Source organism: Argentina anserina, chromosome 6 (genome assembly GCF_933775445.1).
Source record: "Argentina anserina chromosome 6, drPotAnse1.1, whole genome shotgun sequence".
NCBI classification, from domain to species: domain Eukaryota; kingdom Viridiplantae; phylum Streptophyta; class Magnoliopsida; order Rosales; family Rosaceae; genus Argentina; species Argentina anserina.
The window spans coordinates 18,254,218-18,273,890 of record NC_065877.1 but is presented as its reverse complement, the minus strand read 5'-3'; the positions used below and the strand labels follow the sequence as shown (position 1 = coordinate 18,273,890).

Genomic DNA, 19,673 nt, shown 5'->3' with positions numbered 1-19,673 from the left:
TCTCCAATCACTATAACAAAATCCCCTGTTATGCCTTTCCTTCACTCTCTTGTTGCTCCAAGTAAATCAAGTTCCAACAAAACCCATATCAAGCAAGGCATTTCTATTAACCCAATCTCTGAGACCCCAAATCTACTAGTAAAAGGCCCACAACTCTTATTCGCACAAGAAACCAACTCGTTAAAATCCCCCATGATAACACAAGGAAGACCAGCTTTAGATCTGAGATCTTCAAGATAGCGCCAAAGGCTAGCTCTGAGAGAATGAGTTGTGCTTCCATAAACCACATAACGCATCCAAACAGGTTTAAGAGGCATATCAACTTTCAAAAAAATCGATTGGGAATTATGATCAATATATTCCACTTTAACTCTATGCTTATTCCAGAAGACCCAAAGGCCACCATAAAAACCAACAACTTTGAAATCAGTGAAACCAATCTTCAAAAGGGAATATTTAACTTTATGGAACTAAACTCGAGCTCAAATTTGTCGTTATTACTAGTTGATATAATCTAACCGGATTGTGAGGCTCGAACAAGTAAAGAGTAGCAGAACAACTTAGTCACACAAATCGAGGTGTTCTAGAAGAGTTCACACGCACTCAGCTTGGTGATAGTAGTGAGCCAGAAGTTAAGGTCTCGTACCAATTTCTCGATGTTGCGTTGTCGAAGATAACCATAAGAGGTTAATCCGAGTTTTCAACATTTGACCATATGGAAGCATGTAGGCACTCCTATAGGTAGTAGTGAGTCTAATATCCTCATATGTATGTATGCCTTTCGCACAAGTGATCATTCCTGGAGCTGTAAACTATTTGCTCTTTGTGTTGTGCAGAGTTAAGCTTCAAAGGTAAATTACCAATGAAGCCTTTGCAAGAATTTCTTTTTTTTTCTTTTCCTGTACCAAGGTCTTTGGGTACAATTCAAATATCGCATTCATAAATTGACGAACATAGTTTACTGAACGCAGGAATTACGGATGTGGATCGCCACAATTGAATAAGTTGAAGATCACGCTAGAGGTGATATCAATGTTAAGATGTTGGAGAAATGAACTAACATTTCCTCCTTGTTCTGTCTAAAATGAAATGTTAATGATGGAAGCCATGATTAATTTGATGCATACTCCAAAAATAAGTTTGATTTGAAATGGATGTTACAATTTTAACATGCACAAGCCTGAGAACAAAGTCTGAAAACTAACTTGGCCAATTTCAATTCTAAAACTTTTGTTGCAACACCGATTTTGACGAATAACTCCAAATAAGTTGTCAATGCATGATGAATTTAAGACATAACACAAATAAGAGTTTAAAATAAAGGAGATCACAACAAAAACAATATTATTGGGTTGTTACAAATGAGAAGTAAAAAGTTTAAACTAAAAAAACTCATTTTTCTTATTGCACAGAACGAACGTTTTGCGGAGAGTTTACTTTCGAAAACGGCTTAGAATAACAAAGATTTAAATGTTAACTAGAAAGGTTAGAGAAGTTACTTCCGCATGCATGTTAGGTGCTAACCTAAAGTGGTTTCTTAGATGAGGTAGGAAAGGAATAACAAAGAATTTACTTCGGAGGAAAGGAAACACGCAGAAGTGGCTAAGTGAAAAGAAAACAAAGAGATATATATATTTTGAAATAGATTTAAATCATGTTTTTCGACCGTTTGAACATCATATAAGAATATAACGGAACGAATAATTGGTAACTCCTACGAAATAAAGCAGAAAAAGGGAAAATGAATAAAAAATTAATGTTTCTTTGTTTGGGCTTTGTTAAGCCCACTTCTAACCGAAAAAAAACTAGCCGTTGAAGATTGCAACGTTTGGAAAGTTTGACTTGCCCTTTAGATACGACGCCGTTTAGCTCCTCTCTCAGATTGAAAGAAGGGCCAACAACAAACCCAACTCGTCGGCTCTCTCTCTCTCTCCTCCCTTCTCTCTCTTCCTCCAATTCGGGGGTTCTCAAGAGGTGAGTCCGAATTTCTCAGGGTTTTGCTTTCTCGATTAATTATGTGTGGCACTCCTAGGGTTTCTGATCTTGATTTTATGTCTTCAATCATCATTTGGGGGTTTTCCCAAATTTCTAGGGTTTCTGAGTGAAAGAAGACGACGACATATTCAATGGAGCCAAGGATACGGTAATGACTTATCCCTTTCTGCTTTCATCCCAATCACATATTTGCCTTCATTTGATTTTGTTCTTTGGGAGCATTAGTGAATTGATTATCTAGTTGCAGGGCTACTATTGCACACAATTTGATTTATGTACTTCAATATTGGATTAATGGATAGCTTAGGTCTATAGGTGGGTGGGGGTAGTGGGAAGGTTGTGGACAGTGGCCCGAATGATCATATCTTCATATACTATTCTGATCATGGTGGTCCTGGAGTACTTGGTGAGTTGCTCTTGAGTAGTCACTTGCGCGAATCGATTTGTCTGCTTTAGTTGTTGCGTAAGAGTCAAATTGGTTGATTGGCTATTGCTATTCGAGTTGAGCAAATGGTGATATATATGTTCTGAATAGTGGTTTCAATGATGTTAGTAATCTATGGAATTTGAGAAATAGGTCTTGAAAACTAGATTGAAAATTCTTTGTTGTTCTTGAGTCCTTCTGTGTTATTTCATTAATATATTTAGTTTGTATGTTACAGTATTGGAAAGTTGTTGCCTTATTCTTCGTAACTAAACTATTAACCTGTCCTGTCTGGGTTGAGTGTCGACTCGTCAATGATCGAAAGTCACGGCAGGTCGTGCCAACACCTGTGGATATCGTACACACTTATTCGGTGCCAGTAGCTCTGGCCCTACTTCAGTTTTTTTTTTGATTCAATCTATATACATGTTTTTCTCTATTACTGATATAGCTTCTTTTTTTTGTTGGTTATGTGTAAATCAATCAATCCCCCCCCTCCAATTTTGATTGCATTCATTTTGGACCGTTTCGATTGGAATATTTGGGTAAGATTTCAACTGTGTACCTTGCTCTGTGTACCTTTGGGTGGAGATTCGGGCATCTCTGCATTTCCTGAAGAAGATGACATATTCAATGGAACCAACCAAGGGCACGGTGACTCTCTTTCCCTAATGATATGGTTTTATCTTGTTTCCTTAATTGTATTTTTAGCAGCCTTATATGATCCATAGCCTTCATTGATTTTGTTTATCTAATTAGTGAGGATTTGATTTGATTTGTAGTTGCAGGGCTACAATTGCAGACAAGTATAGAGAATGCTATTGATTCAATATATATGCACGTTTCTCTCTATTACTGATATAGATTTTTCGTTGGTTATGTGTCATCCACCCCAAATTTCAATTGCATTTTCTTTGGACCATTTCGATGGTAAGCAGTATGGATAGTGCATGATTGGAATATTCGGGTAAGTTTTCTTATCTGCTGACATGTTGATATTCTCTTAAATTTCACAGATTGAGCAAGGGACTGATATTTGTTATCTATTGGCATCTAATGATGTCAGTAAAGTTTGGTATGTGAAGAGATATATTACTACTTTTGTTGTCAATTTTTAGTTTACTGCAATGTTTGAGTGTCACTTGCTTAGTTTCCATCCAGTGTCAAATGTGGTCTAGCATTCAGTTCTGTTTTTAGATATTAACATGCAAAGCTTTATATAGCTGCTAATGATTTAAATCAAAAACCCATATGTAAATGATTCTTTTAATGTAATGTAATTTCTCATTTTCTTTCAAAATTAGCTGATCCAAAAGGCTTAACTCTATTTAACTACAGAAGTATATTGAATCATATTTGGTATTCCATCTGGTCTAGCAATTCGAAATGACTATACATGGCCATAAATCTAGACCTATGGAGGCTAAAGGGGTTATGTATTTAGTGCGAATTATGTGTCCATCTAATTAATATATCTGAATTGCTTTATTTTTTATGTGGCTACTTGAGGTTGCATTATTCTTTATGGGTCGACATGGGCTTAAGCACCAAAGTCCTCTTATAATTACCGAGGTACTTCTGACTCTTTGTTCTTTTGATCATTGCTTATATATTCTTTGTTCTGTCTATCTGTAAATAGGTACTTCATATATTGCTGCTGTAATTTTTCCTCCAAGGTTTTATCAGGCAATGCATTTGAAATCTCTAATTTGAAACTGGCGATGTGTAAAATTGGGTTTTAGCATTTTTTTTGTACAGAGGTCAACGGCATTCTTAACGAAAAATGAGAGAGGGTGGCGGAGAGTGGTGTTCTTTAGGTAATTGACTTCGGGTTGTTGTTTGTTTTTGCGTTTGATATGCAAATTTGGGTTTGGTGTTTTTCTTTTCTGGAGATTGGTGTTCTTGATAAGGGTGTTTTGTTGGGTTGGTGGTATTTAGGGTTTATGGTCTTTGTAATTATTTTGGGTTACTTGATACTGACAAAGGGAGAGGAGGTTACATGATCGAGCTAAGAATATCTCTCCTGGGTTTTTCACTGATTAAGTTCCGGGTAAGTTTCTATTTGGTTGTTCTGTTTTTTGTTGGGTTGGTGGTATTTGGGGGTTATGGTCTTTCTATTTATTCGGAGTTACTTGATACTGACAGAGGGCGGGGAGGTTAAATGATTGAGCTAGGAATAGCTATCGTGGGGTTTTCAAGATTTGGGTGTCGGCCAATTGAGCATTTTTGTATACGAATTTTGTTCTTGGACTTATCAAGATTTGAGTAAGAAGCAATCTCTTATGTTTCTTGCAGGCTTTGAAAATTTAGGGGTGGCTAATTTCATTTGTCAATGTTGAACGGCTGTGTAGTGATACAACCTGGAATAAGGTTAGTGCAAATATTCTCAGTTCTTATTGCCTGGTAAAATGCTTTGTTTATGCTGTGAAAGTACTGGGATCTGAAAGTTAATTCAGGGCTTTCGGAAATAACATCTTACTCGACCAATTATGTTGCGAAGTTATATTGTGATAATAGGTCACCTCCTCAATATATATTCTGGCTTTAGACTTGGTGGTTGTCAGAATGCAATTACTTATCATATATCAGGAGCATTGTAATACCAAGAATAGTATCAGAAGAGTATTCCTTCTCACTGATATTAATTGATTTTTTATTACGAACAGGCATGCAACTTCATGGTCTTTGTGTCTTGTGGATGAATTTGGCAAAGGCACTCTAACAGAAGGTTAGTCTATCCCCAATCTCAAACACGATTTTTTTTATTTTTTATAATCCCCTCTGAGCTCAGCTGTCTCAGTATGCCATAGTTTTCTCAATTTTGTTGCACATGGCGTTGGTCTGGTTGGTGGAACCATAAACTACTTGGTGTCCTATGATTCACCCCCAAAAGTTGAGGCTCTATCATGCCATGGGAACTGAATCTCAGACCTAATAGAAATCTTCCAAATGTTTTTACTTTGTTTTTTTTTCCTACATATTTCTTTGTCATATGTGCACTAGGCCATCATCATGAGAATTATAAGTCACTCTATCTTGGACTTGTATTCTTTTGCAGGTTCTAGTGTGCACCCATTTGACCAAGTTATTCAGCGAGAGTTGTTTACCTAAAGTAAGGGTTTATGGTTTATCCAATTGATTCGTACTTCCAGGTATAAAGTGTGAGATTAACATATTGTTTGGATTTCAGTCCAAGAAGGTCTCATTTTACACTATGAGTATACTGAGGCCTGACAATTCCACATATATTGAGTATATTGTTTTTCTGTACAGGTAGAATTTCACACCTCTATACATTGCCTTGCTAAGAAATTGTGTGACTCTTTCGGAAATGAGTATGAAGCCATTTCCGTGGATCATGGTGGTCATTCTGAAAATAAAACTTTTCAAATATGTGTTAGCACATTTTCTCTGCATAACTGAGATTATCTATGTTCTCTGAACATCACATGAGCATGTAAATTTTTCCAACTTGCAGTTTGCTTCTGTTAATAGTGTGTATCAGAGGATGACCCTAAGTTGTTTTCGTTACCGGGCCATTAAGTAGTTATGATTCCTGCTAAAAACAGATTTATCATTTATCTGTACTCTAGCCTTAGACAGTAAAATATGGCTTTATGAACTGTACAGTTAGGAGTTTCAGCATCTCTTATTCCACCTTTAGGGATATTGTATCCTTTGAGTTTGTATATTAAATTTTCATTTTTTGCTGGCTAGTTCCTGGACATGCACTACTTAGTTATGGTGAGTATATATAAATTTGCATTCACGAAAATGTTTGGTGTAGATGTCCTCACTGCATTTAGTTAAGCTGAGGCAGTTACGATGTTAGATAGTTGAACATATATCTAGCGTCTTAAGTAACAAAAAATAACCTTACAAGTTTAGTAGCCTCTTGTATATGCGTACATATGCTCTTTCACGCACGCGAACATATACAAACTTGTGAGAGGCACGTATCTATTTAAGTTCAAAATGTCTATTAGAATATTGCTATTTGGAGTCACAATCTGTTTACTAATTTTACATCCCCCCTTGGTGGTACGTGTTTGGACCTTGAAACTTATGCTAGTGATTTCCAGGAAAAAAGAAAGCATTTTGGAGGTCCTTCATCTCCCCCCCCCCCACGCACGACATATTCAGTCTAACACACGCACGACATATCTGCAACGATATCCCTCTCTCCACTACAATCTTGAGGAAATGTTGGGGGTGGCAGCTTCAGTCTAACATCAATGTTTTAATATATTACTGGTACATAGGTGTCCCTAAGGAAGTTATCAAGAGAGCATCATTTGTACTGGGAGCTATTGGAAATAATAAGCATGTCGAGCGATTGTGCAATGAGAATATATCAATTCAGGATCAGCAATACCAGGTTTTAGTCCAAGAACTCAATCTCGTATTTCTTGAACATCAAGCTTGATCTTTGATGGTGTAAATTTGTTGGTGCAAAGTTACTATCCCAAGATTCACACTCCAAATGGCTTGTGAAAACTGAAAAGCTATGATCAATTCTACAATATTTACACCTCTGTGTCATATTTATGTTCAGCTTTCCCTCTTTTTAATTCAATGCAGAAAATAGTGGACAAGATGTTGGCATTTAATGTTCACCAGGGTGATCTTGGCCTGTTCTTTCGGGACTTATTTCCTCCATCCTAAAAAAGTGCCAGAAGTAACCTCTGTTGGCTCCTTTACCTTCATTTTTTGTTCCAAAGGCTTCTGCCTTGCTTTAATCTACTTCTGATACTAATTTGGATCTGCAGATGGGCGTTTAAATATTAAATCAACTTATATAATTTATTCTTTCAGGTGACTTCGCCGTTTTGTGGTCGTGATGAACTCAGAAACTCAGAGAGGTTGCAGTCCGACCCGGATAGCAATGTGTGAGGCATTATCTCCGTCATTGGTGGATGATAAAGTTTACCTTACTGATCTATCCAATAGAAATGTTGATTAATGCTCAGGTGAAACATGTTTCTTTTCATGTAAATAGTTCAATGTAGATATATAAATGTGCGAGGTACATGATATCTTATATTTAAATATCTGGTTTCTAACTGCGCGTGCCCTCTGATTCTGGAATGGTACTCATATATTGTTCCCCCTCTCTTCACTGCACATACTGATTGTAGAGGCTATGATTGTTGTTAAATAACATTAGCTATGCGAAACTCGACTATATCTGGTTTTAAAGTTTTTTTGTTGAATTTTGATTGATAGCAAGGTTTGCTAATCTAAGTGTTTCTTATTTTATTTTATTTTATCTAGATTTAGATGCAGAGGTGTACATGGCATGTATACGGCACGGCCATCGGTGAGTCCTTAGTTCTTAGCTTGACCTTATCTTTGTTATTAACCGCGCATACCTGCTATTGTTATGGCTTATAGGCAATGTTGCTTATGTTATCTGCTATATGTGTTTTTCCTTAGTACTAGGAAAACAGTTTTCATCAGAAATTGATGTATTTGCGGTGCTTACTTTTCAGAGTGGGAGTTTCTTATTATGACGCAAGTATTTGCCAACTTCACGTGATGGCTTATAGGCAATGTTGCTTATGTATCTGCTATTTGTGTTTTGCCTTAGTACTAAGAAAACAGTAGCATCAGAAATTGATGGATTTGCGGTGCTTACTTTTCAGAGTGGGAGTTTCTTATTATGTGCAAACCCTGTGTGCATTCTTACTTGATCCCTAGCTAGGAGTATCTTTATGAAGATCATACTGATTTATGACTGTTTTGATCTCATGGCACATGCTGTGGTTCCACATCATTTTGTAACACTATATCCCTACTTGGAGGCTTAGATTAATAGTATCATCATAGGCTGCTATCCCTATTTTAACATGCTCCTAACATGGGTGATATACCTTCTAGCATCTATATGTGTTCAAATTTAGGATTTTCGTCAATCTTTTTCATATATTGTAATGTTTATTGACAGTTTTTGCATACAATTAAGTTACATAAGAAACAAATAGTGAGTTAAGTCATCACATTCACATCTACATTCCATAGTTGACTTAACTTAACATTTACAATTAAACCCTTAAGCAGTGCAATACATGCAACAAATGTTTACCTTTCTACCAAGTGACAATTAGATGATGTAAGACGTAATAAGTGGTGTAGTACATGCGACAAATTTTAATCTTTTTACAAGGTGATACTAAGATCGTGTAAGACAAAATGCTTCTACTATGCCACCTCTTTACTGGGAAATATATATCTCATGAGGTTGTCATATGGAATTATGGATATATCGTCCATCCGACTTGTATTCTTGTTCCATATTTATGAATTTGGTTTTGTCTCTTGTTAAAGAATAGATTAAGGAAAAGGATAATTACCATCAAGACGGATTGTAACTGTATCATTCTTCCTTCACTTTGTTAATTCTCAGTGAAACATTGTGTCTTTTGACTCTACTTTTTCTTCTCTCTCTCTCTTAGAGTGTTTGCTCAATCTTGCATGTGAACAAGATATTTGAAGTAGGGGTTTCTGAGAGTCTTCAAGAGCATGAAAAGTACCTGAATTTGGACATTGTTGAGAAGGTTAATTCTTTTATTTTCTTTACGGTTGGGGTACAATATATTTTCTGTTTTATTTTCTTTTAAGTTGTACTTTTGTTGTTTATATAACATATACTAAACTTTGTTGTTCTCTGTTGTCTAAAATTCAATCAGGCTTTGATATACCTAGCTTGCTTATGTATATGAATTGGTTAGTTTGTGCAGTAGCCTTCAACCTTTTCTAGCCTTTCATGCAATGTCAAAGAAGAAATACATTTTCTGAATCTTCCTGAAGAAGAAAATTTTCTTCTAATGTTTAGAGACATTAGAGACCACACTTAAAGTAACTCCAGATAACAGTTGTTTAATTTACTAAATGGTCTTCCCTTATCAGTTACTCAAAATAATTCCACATTCTCAAATTGTACCATGTTCAATCCTCCTCATGCTGTTGCATTTGTTTGGCTTCCTTCTTATGCGGCATATTGTCTTTATAGTTTTGGACTACCTAGATGATATGATTATCTTAATTAATGAGACCAAAAATTAGGAACACACAACAGATGCCTATTACGGTTACTCAAAAATACAATCCAGAGACCAGCGTTTATCACTCTCTTTTGATAATCAGAATTTGTTTTTCTCTAATACTTTACAAACTTAATCTAAACAGTTTGGGTTTTAAGTAATTGGTGTGCTTGACGTAAACCGAAGTAAAGAGAAAGGATATGAGACAATTGTAAAAGATGATTTCTGTACAGAGGTAATAAGTCCCCTAAACTGTCATTCTTATATGTTTGAATATGAATGCATATTCCTTGCATTCATCATCTTGATTTTGTTTTTTTATCTGTATTTTAAAATTAAATTATCTAAAATATTCTCTTAATTTGATGACGCTTTTCGTGACTTTAAATATTTTAATGATAAAATTTTAACTTATATCTTTCTTGGTTTCTCTGTTTTGCTCGAGTTTGCCTAACTTTTCATTGAAATGTTATCATATTATTTTCTTTCCTTTTATACAGTTAGATGAGCTAAGGCAAATATATGAGGAATTGCCTGAATTTTCTGGAGGATGTGATCAACTGTTACATAACCATCTTATCAGAAAGATGATTAAAAGAGAGACTTTTTCAGTATTACAAGGGCAAGCCTGTTTCTTGTATTGTTTTTCTTGCCCATATAGGAAGTTTTGTTCTGGCATATGCTGCAACTGTGGGTTTGACTGATAGGTGTGGCCTGCATATTACCAACATCTTTCACATGTTCTATGTTATACCCATATGCCACTGTTACCACACAACAGTTTCAATTTCCTTTTAACAGAATATTCTGCACAATGGGAAGGAAGCTCATGATGCTAGAGCAATCAACATTCGTGATTGACCTACATCAAGTAGGGATGATGGTAAGGTAAACTGAAAATAGACCCCCTTTAAATGTACACACTGCAGACTAACTAATTTCATTTAGCTTTCAGCATTTTCATCTTTTGATGCATGTTATTCTTTAACTTGCTTAATGTGATATACCTATACTTATCTCTCTCTTTTAGTTGTTATGCATTGTCAATAAGGCATCTTCTTTTAGTTGTTATTCCAGTTTATCTCTGAGAAACATATTGAGTGCGAGTTCTGTGTGCATCTAATTCATATATCTAAATTGCTTTATTTTTTGTGTGGCTACTTGAGGTTGCATTATTCTTTATGAATCGACGTGGGCTTACGCACCAAATTCCTTGTAATTACCGAGGTAGTTCTGACTCTTTGTTCTTTTGATCATTATAATGAACTTTCAATAGACAATCTCAAGAGTGGAAGGATAAGCTGGTTGGGAAGGATGATGTATCTATGACTTGGCTTTAGAGTAAACGTCAATAGAAGGTTCAGATTAGTGTTTTGATAAGGACCTGAAAACTTTCATTATCAGTAAGCTTCTGAAATAAAGCTGTTCAAATTTGGTTTTTAAATATTTCTGCTATTTAGGTGTAGATATTGTTGTATTATTTACCTGATTTTGGTGTAGAGCTAATATGTCTGTAATGTTTAGGTTATTGGCTTATGATAATTGAAACATGGAGGGTTCTTTCTTGAGTTGACCTCATATATGCAGCAAGACCTATGGTATTCATAAACTCCTAGCTTTGCTAGATTAAACATTTCTTTAGTATTTTACTTAATATGGTCATTCTCCAGTCAAAAGCAGCAATAGTAATGACATCTCTATACCATATAGCTCAGTATGGGTTGAATTTTGAATTACAGAGTACGGCATGTCCACTGAAAACTAAGAAACATGCAGGGTTCTTTCTTGAGTTGACCTCATATATGCAGCAAGACCTATGGTATTCAAAAACTCCTAGCTTTGCTAGTTTAAACTTTTCTTTAGTATTTTACTTAATATGGTCATTCTCCAGTGAAAAGCAGCAGTAGTAATTACAGAGTACGGTTCTCCACTGAAAACTAAGAATTTTGCAATAGCAAATTAGGTTTAGGTACTCATCTAACCCTATGGTATTCACAAACTCCTAGCTTTGCTAGGTTAAACTTTTCTTTAGTATTTTACTTAATATGGTCATTCTCCAGTGAAAAGCAGCAGTAGTAATTACAGAGTACGGTTCTCCACTGAAAACTAAGAATTTTGCAATAGCAAATTAGGTTTAGGTACTCATCTCTCGTTTTTGCGATAGAAATTTCACTTCAAGCAATTTAACGAAAGGACTAGATCTTTGATTAACTTTTATATTTCATATTAGTTCACCTGGATTTGATTTTAGGAGCCTGGTTTCTTCATCTTACAAATATGGCCCTTCCACTGCTGCTGCAACATATAAGTTTTAAAATTCCAATGACTCAATTTTTGCATTGCAGCTGCTCAGATGCCCTCATGAGGATAAGGAGAATTGTTGACTGAGCCATTTCTATATCTGAAAATACTTCACAAATCCGAGAAAAATATAGTGAAATTGCTCTTCGGTTTCTGTCCTTGAGGTTAAGCGTTTTCCTTTTGTTGGTTTGATTTTGGGGATTGAGTATCTATGTGTGTTGTTTGTTAATGTAGAACAATCTGAAAGACTTGATTATATTTTTTATTTTGAATTGTTCGTTGCAGCTATGCCACGTCAACCCTGTCAGTGGAGATCATCCGCAAGAATGCAACTTTTTGAACATGTTATTTCTTGGAGAAATGCAGTGCTAATTGAAGCAGGTTTCGCTTCTGCATATCTTTCTGATAACAGAGTGAATATGGCAGGTATCAAAAGACTTACTTTGAGTTAATATGGTAAATGAGGTTTACTGCTTGAACTGATGTGTTATGACTCAATGGAAACAATTGTAAGGCTGTTGGTGATTTTTTATTATGGTTTTTGTTTGTATAGGCGGTTAGCTCTTAGAGTTTAATTTTATTGATAAGTTTGGTTGTGTTGGTTATGGTTTTTCTGGGAATGAATTGACAATAATTTTCTTTGATGGACGTCAAATTTAGTTAAATTTGTCAGTTACAGTTAACTTTAACTTCTAAATTCTTATAGTTCTCTTCGTGAAGGCTTGAAAATTAAAACTTATTATGTTACATGCTTTAATGGTTGCAGGATTTTAAGGTGAAAGCAGGTTTCGCTTCTGCATATCTTTTTGATAACAGAGTGAATATGACAGGTATCTTTTAGACTTACTTTGGGTTAATATGGTAAATGAGGTTTACTGCTTGAACTTATGTTTTATGACTCAATGGAAACAATTGTCAGGCTGTTGGTGATTTTTTATTATGGTTTTTGTTTGTATAGGCGGTTAGCTCTTAGAGTTTAATTTTATTGATAAGTTTGGTTGTGTTGGTTATGGTTTTTCTGGGAATGAATTGACTATAATTTTCTTTGATGGATGTCAAATTTAGGTTAAATTTGTCAATTACAGTTAACTTTAACTTCCAAATTCTTATAGTTCTCTTCATGAAGGCTTGAAAATTAAAACTTATTATGTTACATGCTTTAATGGTTGCAGGATTTTAAGGTAAAAGCCAAGCGGCAAACTTCAGTCGGAAAGAAATTAATGGCCAATCATGTCTGTGTTACAGTGAGCTCTTTCAATATGTAATTGAAACAGAATCAGAATGGCAAAGCTTGGACTATGTAATTGTTTGCTGTGGCATGTTTGTCCCTTGCAGCTTTGGCCCTCTGTGCCAATATCTATCAAGAAGATACTTAGATCGCTTCCATTAGGCTTCTAAAATACCTGTAAGTGGAGAGTAGGAGAGCAGACTTTGTACATTTCCTGTTTTATTGCATCAAAGGCCATTTTGCATAAATCAATATGCTTGGACTATACAACTGTTGCCCGTGGCACGTGTGTCCCATGCAGCCAAAATGGCGTAGATTGATGTCCCACTCTATCTTGACTTTTAGCTTAGCCTTGGTCTCATTTTCTTTAAGGAAATTAAATAGAAAGCATACCATTGGAGGAATCTTTTCATAACGCTTTCTTAACTCAATTCCAATATTTTTTTTACCATTTTGAAGAAGATATTATCTCAAAACAAACAACTATTAGTTTAACCGAACTGAAATTTAATTCTTGATTAATGGAATGTTTTGTATTGTATTTAAAAAAAAAGTTGCATATATTTGATGTCCTATAGTATTTTGTTAAATGGTACTATTATGTAAAATAAGTGGTATTTGAGCCTTCCGTCTAGACATTAATAAGATTTTTTTTTTTGCTTTTTCTTTAAAAATTGCATTTTTGGAGCTGCCCATGCCAATTGGACCGGTGAGGTTGATTTACAAAACCTCTACTGGACACTAATATGTTTGGTTTTTTCAAAAACTGTATAGTATCAAATATCATGAATTAGGAATTATATGGCTTATTTAGAATGGAATCAGTCTTATCTCACATCATTATGTATAATCCTATTACTTGCAGGCATACACCGTGGAATTAGAAGCCACCGATAAACTTGAAGACTCATGAAACTTTGAAGCAAAGGCTGAAAAGATCCAAAAAGGTAACTTCGTAACTTACCTCTGTTTGAACCTTTAGCTTGGTATGTTTTTCTTGCAGCCTCCAATGTGCATAATTGGTTTCCTATGTGCTATTATTGGCTGAATTGATGCTCCTCTCAAAATAAACTTCAATTCATTTCTGCTTCAACTTTCTTGCTTAGAAAACAACTTTCTCAATATAGTGTACTCTGCATTTGAGTTAATGATGGTGCACTGGCTGTGATGAATCTATGTTGTAGAGTATTTGGTTCATATGGTTATCAGTAGTTTAATGATTCATGTTATATATGCTTGACAGATCAAGAAAGAAAGGAAGAAGGTGAGGGAGGTGGGGATCTTGATCTTGAAGATGGACTCTGAGACCCTGAAAGAGCAGATTGGTAGATTGAATAATTAGAGTAAGTTTACTTAAAGCTTTCTGTTTACACTTTCCAGACATTAGTCCGGTTCATTTATCTCAAATATTTAGGATATCTGGATGTAATCGACTTCTCATTATTTTCGTTCGCCACTTTATTGTTCTCACTTCTGATATTTCCTATAATTGTTTAGGATATCTGGATGTAAAAGTTGCATATATTTGATGTCCTATAGTATTTTGTTAAATGGTACTATTATGTAAATAAGTGGTATTTGAGCCTTCCGTCTAGACATTAATAAGATTTTTTTTTGCTTTTTCTTTAAAAATTGCATTTTTGGAGCTACCCATGCCAATTGGACCGGTGAGGTTGATTTACAAAACCTCTACTAGACACTAATATGTTTGGTTTTTTGAAAAACTGTATAGTATCAAATATCATGTGAAAATTAGGAATTATATGGCTTATTTATAATGGAATCAGACTTATCTCGCATAAGTATGTATAATCCTATTACTTGCAGGCATACACTGTGGAATTAGAAGCCAGGTGAATACACTATGGAATTAGAAGCCAGGTGAATAAACTTGAAGACGGGAATGAAACTTTGAAGGAAAGCCTGAAAAGATCCAAAAAGGTAACTTCGTGACTTACCTCTGTTTGAACCTTTAGCTTGGTATGTTTTTCTTGCAGCCTCCAATGTGCATAATTGGTTTCCTATGTGCTATTATTGGCTGAATTGATGCTCCTCTCAAAATAAACTTCAATTCATTTCTGCTTCAACTTTCTTGCTTAGAAAACAACTTTCTCAATATAGTGTACTCTGCATTTGAGTTAATGATGGTGCACTGGCTGTGATGAATCTATGTTGTAGTCTCCTGGAATCGTGTATTGGTTCCGAGTATAGTATTTGGTTTGTATTCTCTTTGTTTTTAACTTAACTTGATTATATAAAAGATGTCTTCAATTATTCACAAAGAACTTCCAGAATATATTTATAACAAGTGCTAAACTAATGTTGTAACACCTGCATTAAATATTGGCTAAACTGCAAAAAAAATTTCGCTGCAACTATTTTGATTACTAAGTTGTCATTTGAAATTTAATTGTATATACTGCCAAATTGTAGGACTCAATTCTTAGAGGTCAAGCTAGCTCCTGATTTCTCTTATACTAGGAGATTCAAGTTTGATTGGTTTTTGTTCCCTTATACTTGGTTTTGTGAATTTGCTTCATGGGTTGTATGAATTTTGGTTAATTGAGACTTGTGTTCCATGTTAGAGATTTGGGCTCATGGCATCTCTATCTCAATATTGTTGATATTGGTGTTCTTCTGTCATGGTAGTTTGATTATGGTTTTCAGTTATTTGATTGAGTTCATGTGTATTGAGGTTCAATCTGTGGATTTTAGATTAGTTTGGAGTCACCATTTTCGATTTCATTGTTTTCATGGTTATAGGAATAGTTTGGAGAAGATTTACATTATGTTGGGTTGAACTGTCTTATATAAGGTCTTTTTTTACTTGGTCATTCGATTCTTCTCCAAGAACTAGAGGATATAGAAAGATTACAGGCCGGAGATTTCTAAGTTGATGAATATGTACTTCTTTGTGTATCGACTGATATTCCTTTAAATAGTGATTTTTCTTATTATTAATCGACCATGGCACTCTACCTTCCGTATGTATTTCGTTTTAGTACTAGATGTTTGGATTAGATACTACCTATTCCAATGTGTTCAGAATTCTTAGAATTCTGAAACTTCCAAAAGAGACAGTTTCTTGTCTCTGTACTTCTGTACTTCTTTGCTTGTCTATTATGCCGTTTGTTTCTTGTTATTGAGACCTATGTAAAAAAAAACACATGATTGTGCATCTACATAGATAGTTTGTCCTAATAGGTGTATTCGTTGGTTGTTGGCTCTGTCATATGCCTCTATGGTAGTGGTGATGCTCCAATTGCACTTTCTTATTATTTCGTTTTTATTTTTATTTTAATTACTAAACCTCAGTTTCTCTATGATCTACAAATTAACACATATCTAGTAAGCATGCCATCAGCAAAATGACACAATTAATAAATAGGAGACTTATCAATTAAATGAGAAGATAGACTTGTTAATTGATTGAAATGATCAATAATGCCATAGTGGATAGACGTTCTTTAGTTAAATGAGAAGATGTTGGTGAGAGGTTGTTTTTTGTGTACTTTGTATTTCTTTATTGTGTGTTCATTAAAGATTACCGAATTGCTCATTTCAGTTTCTCTGCACCCGGACTTGAAGGTGAAGAGAACTTTGATGGATCGAGATGGTTATTTCACCAACTAACTGAAAAAAACTGTTCACTGGATGTAGAAGGCCAGCTCTAGGTAATGTGTTTGTGATATTTTCAAATTCACTAATAAAATGGAAATAACTTAGAACTTTTTATGATAAATTTTTTTTTCTCTTTCAGGTCTGCTTCTGTTTGGTCTACCTAGTAATAGAAAAACCATGCTTGCTAAGGTAATTGCTTGAGAATCAGAGGCAATATTTTGTAATGTATCTGCTTCTTCACTGCATCACAATGGGAGTGTCTCTGTCCTAGTGTTGCATGATCTTGTTGTTTGTTCTTCTCTCTGTTATGGTTCATGTACCAGTTATTATATTCTTTGAAATATGTGGGAGAGGCTGTATATGGATACCAACAGCCATGTTTAGACACACACATTTCTGCTGGGCTTTTCTTGGCTCTAGATGAAGTAGAAAAGATGGAGTTTGTAATGCTACATATATATTATTATTTATTATTTTTTGAGAAAGAATATATTTGTTATTCATACAACAATCATTTTAAAAAATGTTTAAATTTAATAATTCAATCTTAAATCTTATAATTGTATTTTGGAGATATTTATTAATATGTTTTTTTGGTTACAAGCGAGGCTCAAAAGAGCCTTAACAAAGAAATATATTTGTATGCTATTTTGGAAACTAGCCCTGGACACTCCTTTTGGAAATTTTCAATTTTTGTATGCTATTTTTTTTATTCATTCAAGAAATATATTTTCATTTTAAATTTTAGCTTATGATTGTTTTTATATTTAGTTTTATCAATTTTTTTAAAAGAGTTTTATCAAATATTATGAGTGCTTGAAATTTGAAAAGTGAATGAAAAAGGAAGTTGATAATAAGAAAGAAAAATGATTAAATTTTTTGTTATTTGCTTATCGAATCAGCATATGTAATTGCCCACCAAACGTAGGATAGGAGCAGGAGTTGGATATCTCAAACCCAATCTAGTCAAATCTTGGCGGGATTTGAAATCTAATCCTATCCTATCAGTGTACCAAACTCAGCCTTTGATTGCCTTTCTATTGATTATCTTGTTGCAGTTGTGAGTTCCAAAAATTTCATACTTCTTTCGTTTGTCTGATAAGTACTCTTGACCTTCTTTAGCTGGTACACGCATGTAAATTTGCTTGACAAGAATGTGCAAGTTTTTTATGTTTGTGGCTCATACTTTACTGATGTGATGTACGTGGAGCATTGGTGGGAAGAGCACCTCCCAATAGCGTCACACTGGGTAGCCCCAATTTCTCCCACATCGAAATGACTAGTTTTTTTCTTTATGGCTTATTATTTTTTAGTAAGCTCATGTATAACTAAGTTATCATCAGGCTGCATGATCTATCTTCAGTCACGTGTGAAAAATTATTTGCAGCATTTTGGTTTCTTATCAGCTTTGTGAATATAATGGTTCTTTTAACTGCCTGGTTTTTACTTATCCTTTTCTTTTTCTTAAACATCTGCTTTGCAGTTGCCACGCCACATTGAATTACATGTTGCAGGAAGTACTCAGATCAATGAGCCTGACAGCTTATATGGATTATACAGTCACACAAGGTAGAAAATACATTTTTTCCTTTTCTTCTTCCTGAGTTAATTCATTACTTCCTGCACACATAGATGGTTAATACTTCACACTTAGGCCATTTGAATCAATATGAGTTCAGAGATAGATTTTTTTGACTGTAGTAATTGAAGTGATGCATAAATGACTTATATGATGAGAAATGATCATGGTAATTTTGTGGCAACCTACCATAATGCTAGGTTAAATTGACCCATGGTATAATTACCTTCAGATCTGTATTGGTTTGCGTCTTCTGCTCCTAATGACAGTGTGCATCAGCACTTATCTGCTCCTAGTGAAGCAAAATAAATTTCCATTGACCAAATGATGTATACGAAAACACAACTGAGCAAGTAAGTGTTAAATTTAACAATTAAGAGTTAGGGGAAGATGACTCCATTTACCGGTGCAGCCTATATTTTTTAAGGGAATAAGGGAGAGCATTGAAGTATTCCAAACTGAGAATATTTCAAATAAATTTGAACTGAAATTTGACTTGTCTGGTATAAGTCGTTTAAAAAAACATTTACAAGTAAAGACCTTGCATTAGGTCTATTGGTATCTTGCTAGACATTGTTATGCTTGATATCTATTTATTTACTCTTTTCAGCTTGGAATCAGCACATGACTATAATCTTACATTAGTGTACTTTGTTTCTGGTTTTTTTGTGGTGGCATTAAAAGTTAACTTCTCAAATCATTACCTGAGGAAAACTGGAGCAAGGCCCTTGAATAGTATGATTTGCAAATACGTTCAGCTGCTTTAGTACTAGTGGATTTTGGTTCCAGGAAGTTACTGGAACAGACTCAACTTGATAACTTTCCCAATTCCACCCTGGAAGATCTGATGAATTAGAGACCATATAAAGGTCCAACTAGATCATTGCAGCAAACTGTTGTCTGCACGTCTTGGACATTTATTGCCAAGGATTGACAATTTCATCAGGATTTGGAGTTTATCGATTTGCAGCTTTTTATCTGTACATGTTCCTTTGTGTGTTTTGTGTGTTGGTAGTTTTCAGGTATTTATAAGATGATCCTATGATTAGAATAACAATTTGTAATATTAAAACAGAGATACATTATTGTTGTAGCAGAGACATATATCAGCTCTGCTCGATGGAACACCACAGTTGTAAAAGCCGATGCTTATACGCACATTGGAAATTTAAGTTAGCAATATCAGTTTTCACTCTCTCTCTCTCTCTCTCTCTCTCTCTCTCTCTCTCTCTCTCTCTCCCCAAACCGAGACAAACACCGGCGCCCGGATCAGATTTGCCGACGAAGTTCATCTCTCTCTCCCGTCGTCCACTGCGGCGCCTATTCTCCACTCTCAAAGGTGAGGTAGACTTGAATCTGAATGCTTAAACACACTATAATCTCTATTTGGGTAACTATTTATCTGGGTAACACAACCTTGAATCACTATTCCAGACGGATTTTTCTTCTTCATTTGAATATGAACTTATCTTCCTCCTATGG

General features: G+C 34.8%; 1 long non-coding RNA gene across 3 annotated transcripts; it reads left to right on the top strand.

Annotated features, from left to right (window-relative positions):
* The first annotated feature begins 1,898 nt into the window (after positions 1-1,898).
* LOC126800146 (uncharacterized) lies at positions 1,899-19,364 on the top strand. Of its 3 annotated transcripts, XR_007672689.1 has the most exons (32): positions 1,899-1,974; positions 2,093-3,073; positions 3,202-3,349; positions 3,436-3,494; positions 3,929-3,991; positions 4,178-4,236; positions 4,358-4,469; positions 4,715-4,789; positions 5,086-5,147; positions 5,478-5,531; positions 5,610-5,692; positions 6,502-6,797; positions 7,001-7,097; positions 7,235-7,389; positions 7,700-7,739; positions 8,875-8,976; positions 9,963-10,169; positions 10,264-10,350; positions 10,739-10,865; positions 10,987-11,060; positions 11,202-11,281; positions 11,808-11,927; positions 12,049-12,189; positions 12,530-12,593; positions 12,936-13,168; positions 13,857-13,938; positions 14,235-14,334; positions 14,819-14,932; positions 16,557-16,665; positions 16,752-16,801; positions 18,096-18,181; positions 18,876-19,364. It is a non-coding gene; the product is annotated as an uncharacterized LOC126800146 (long non-coding RNA). The 3 variants fall into 3 exon arrangements; XR_007672690.1 differs by lacking the exons at positions 18,096-18,181; positions 18,876-19,364 and having other exon boundaries at positions 7,694-7,739; positions 16,752-17,142; XR_007672691.1 differs by lacking the exons at positions 8,875-8,976; positions 9,963-10,169; positions 18,096-18,181; positions 18,876-19,364 and having other exon boundaries at positions 7,694-7,739; positions 16,752-17,141.
* Positions 19,365-19,673: the final 309 nt, after the last annotated feature.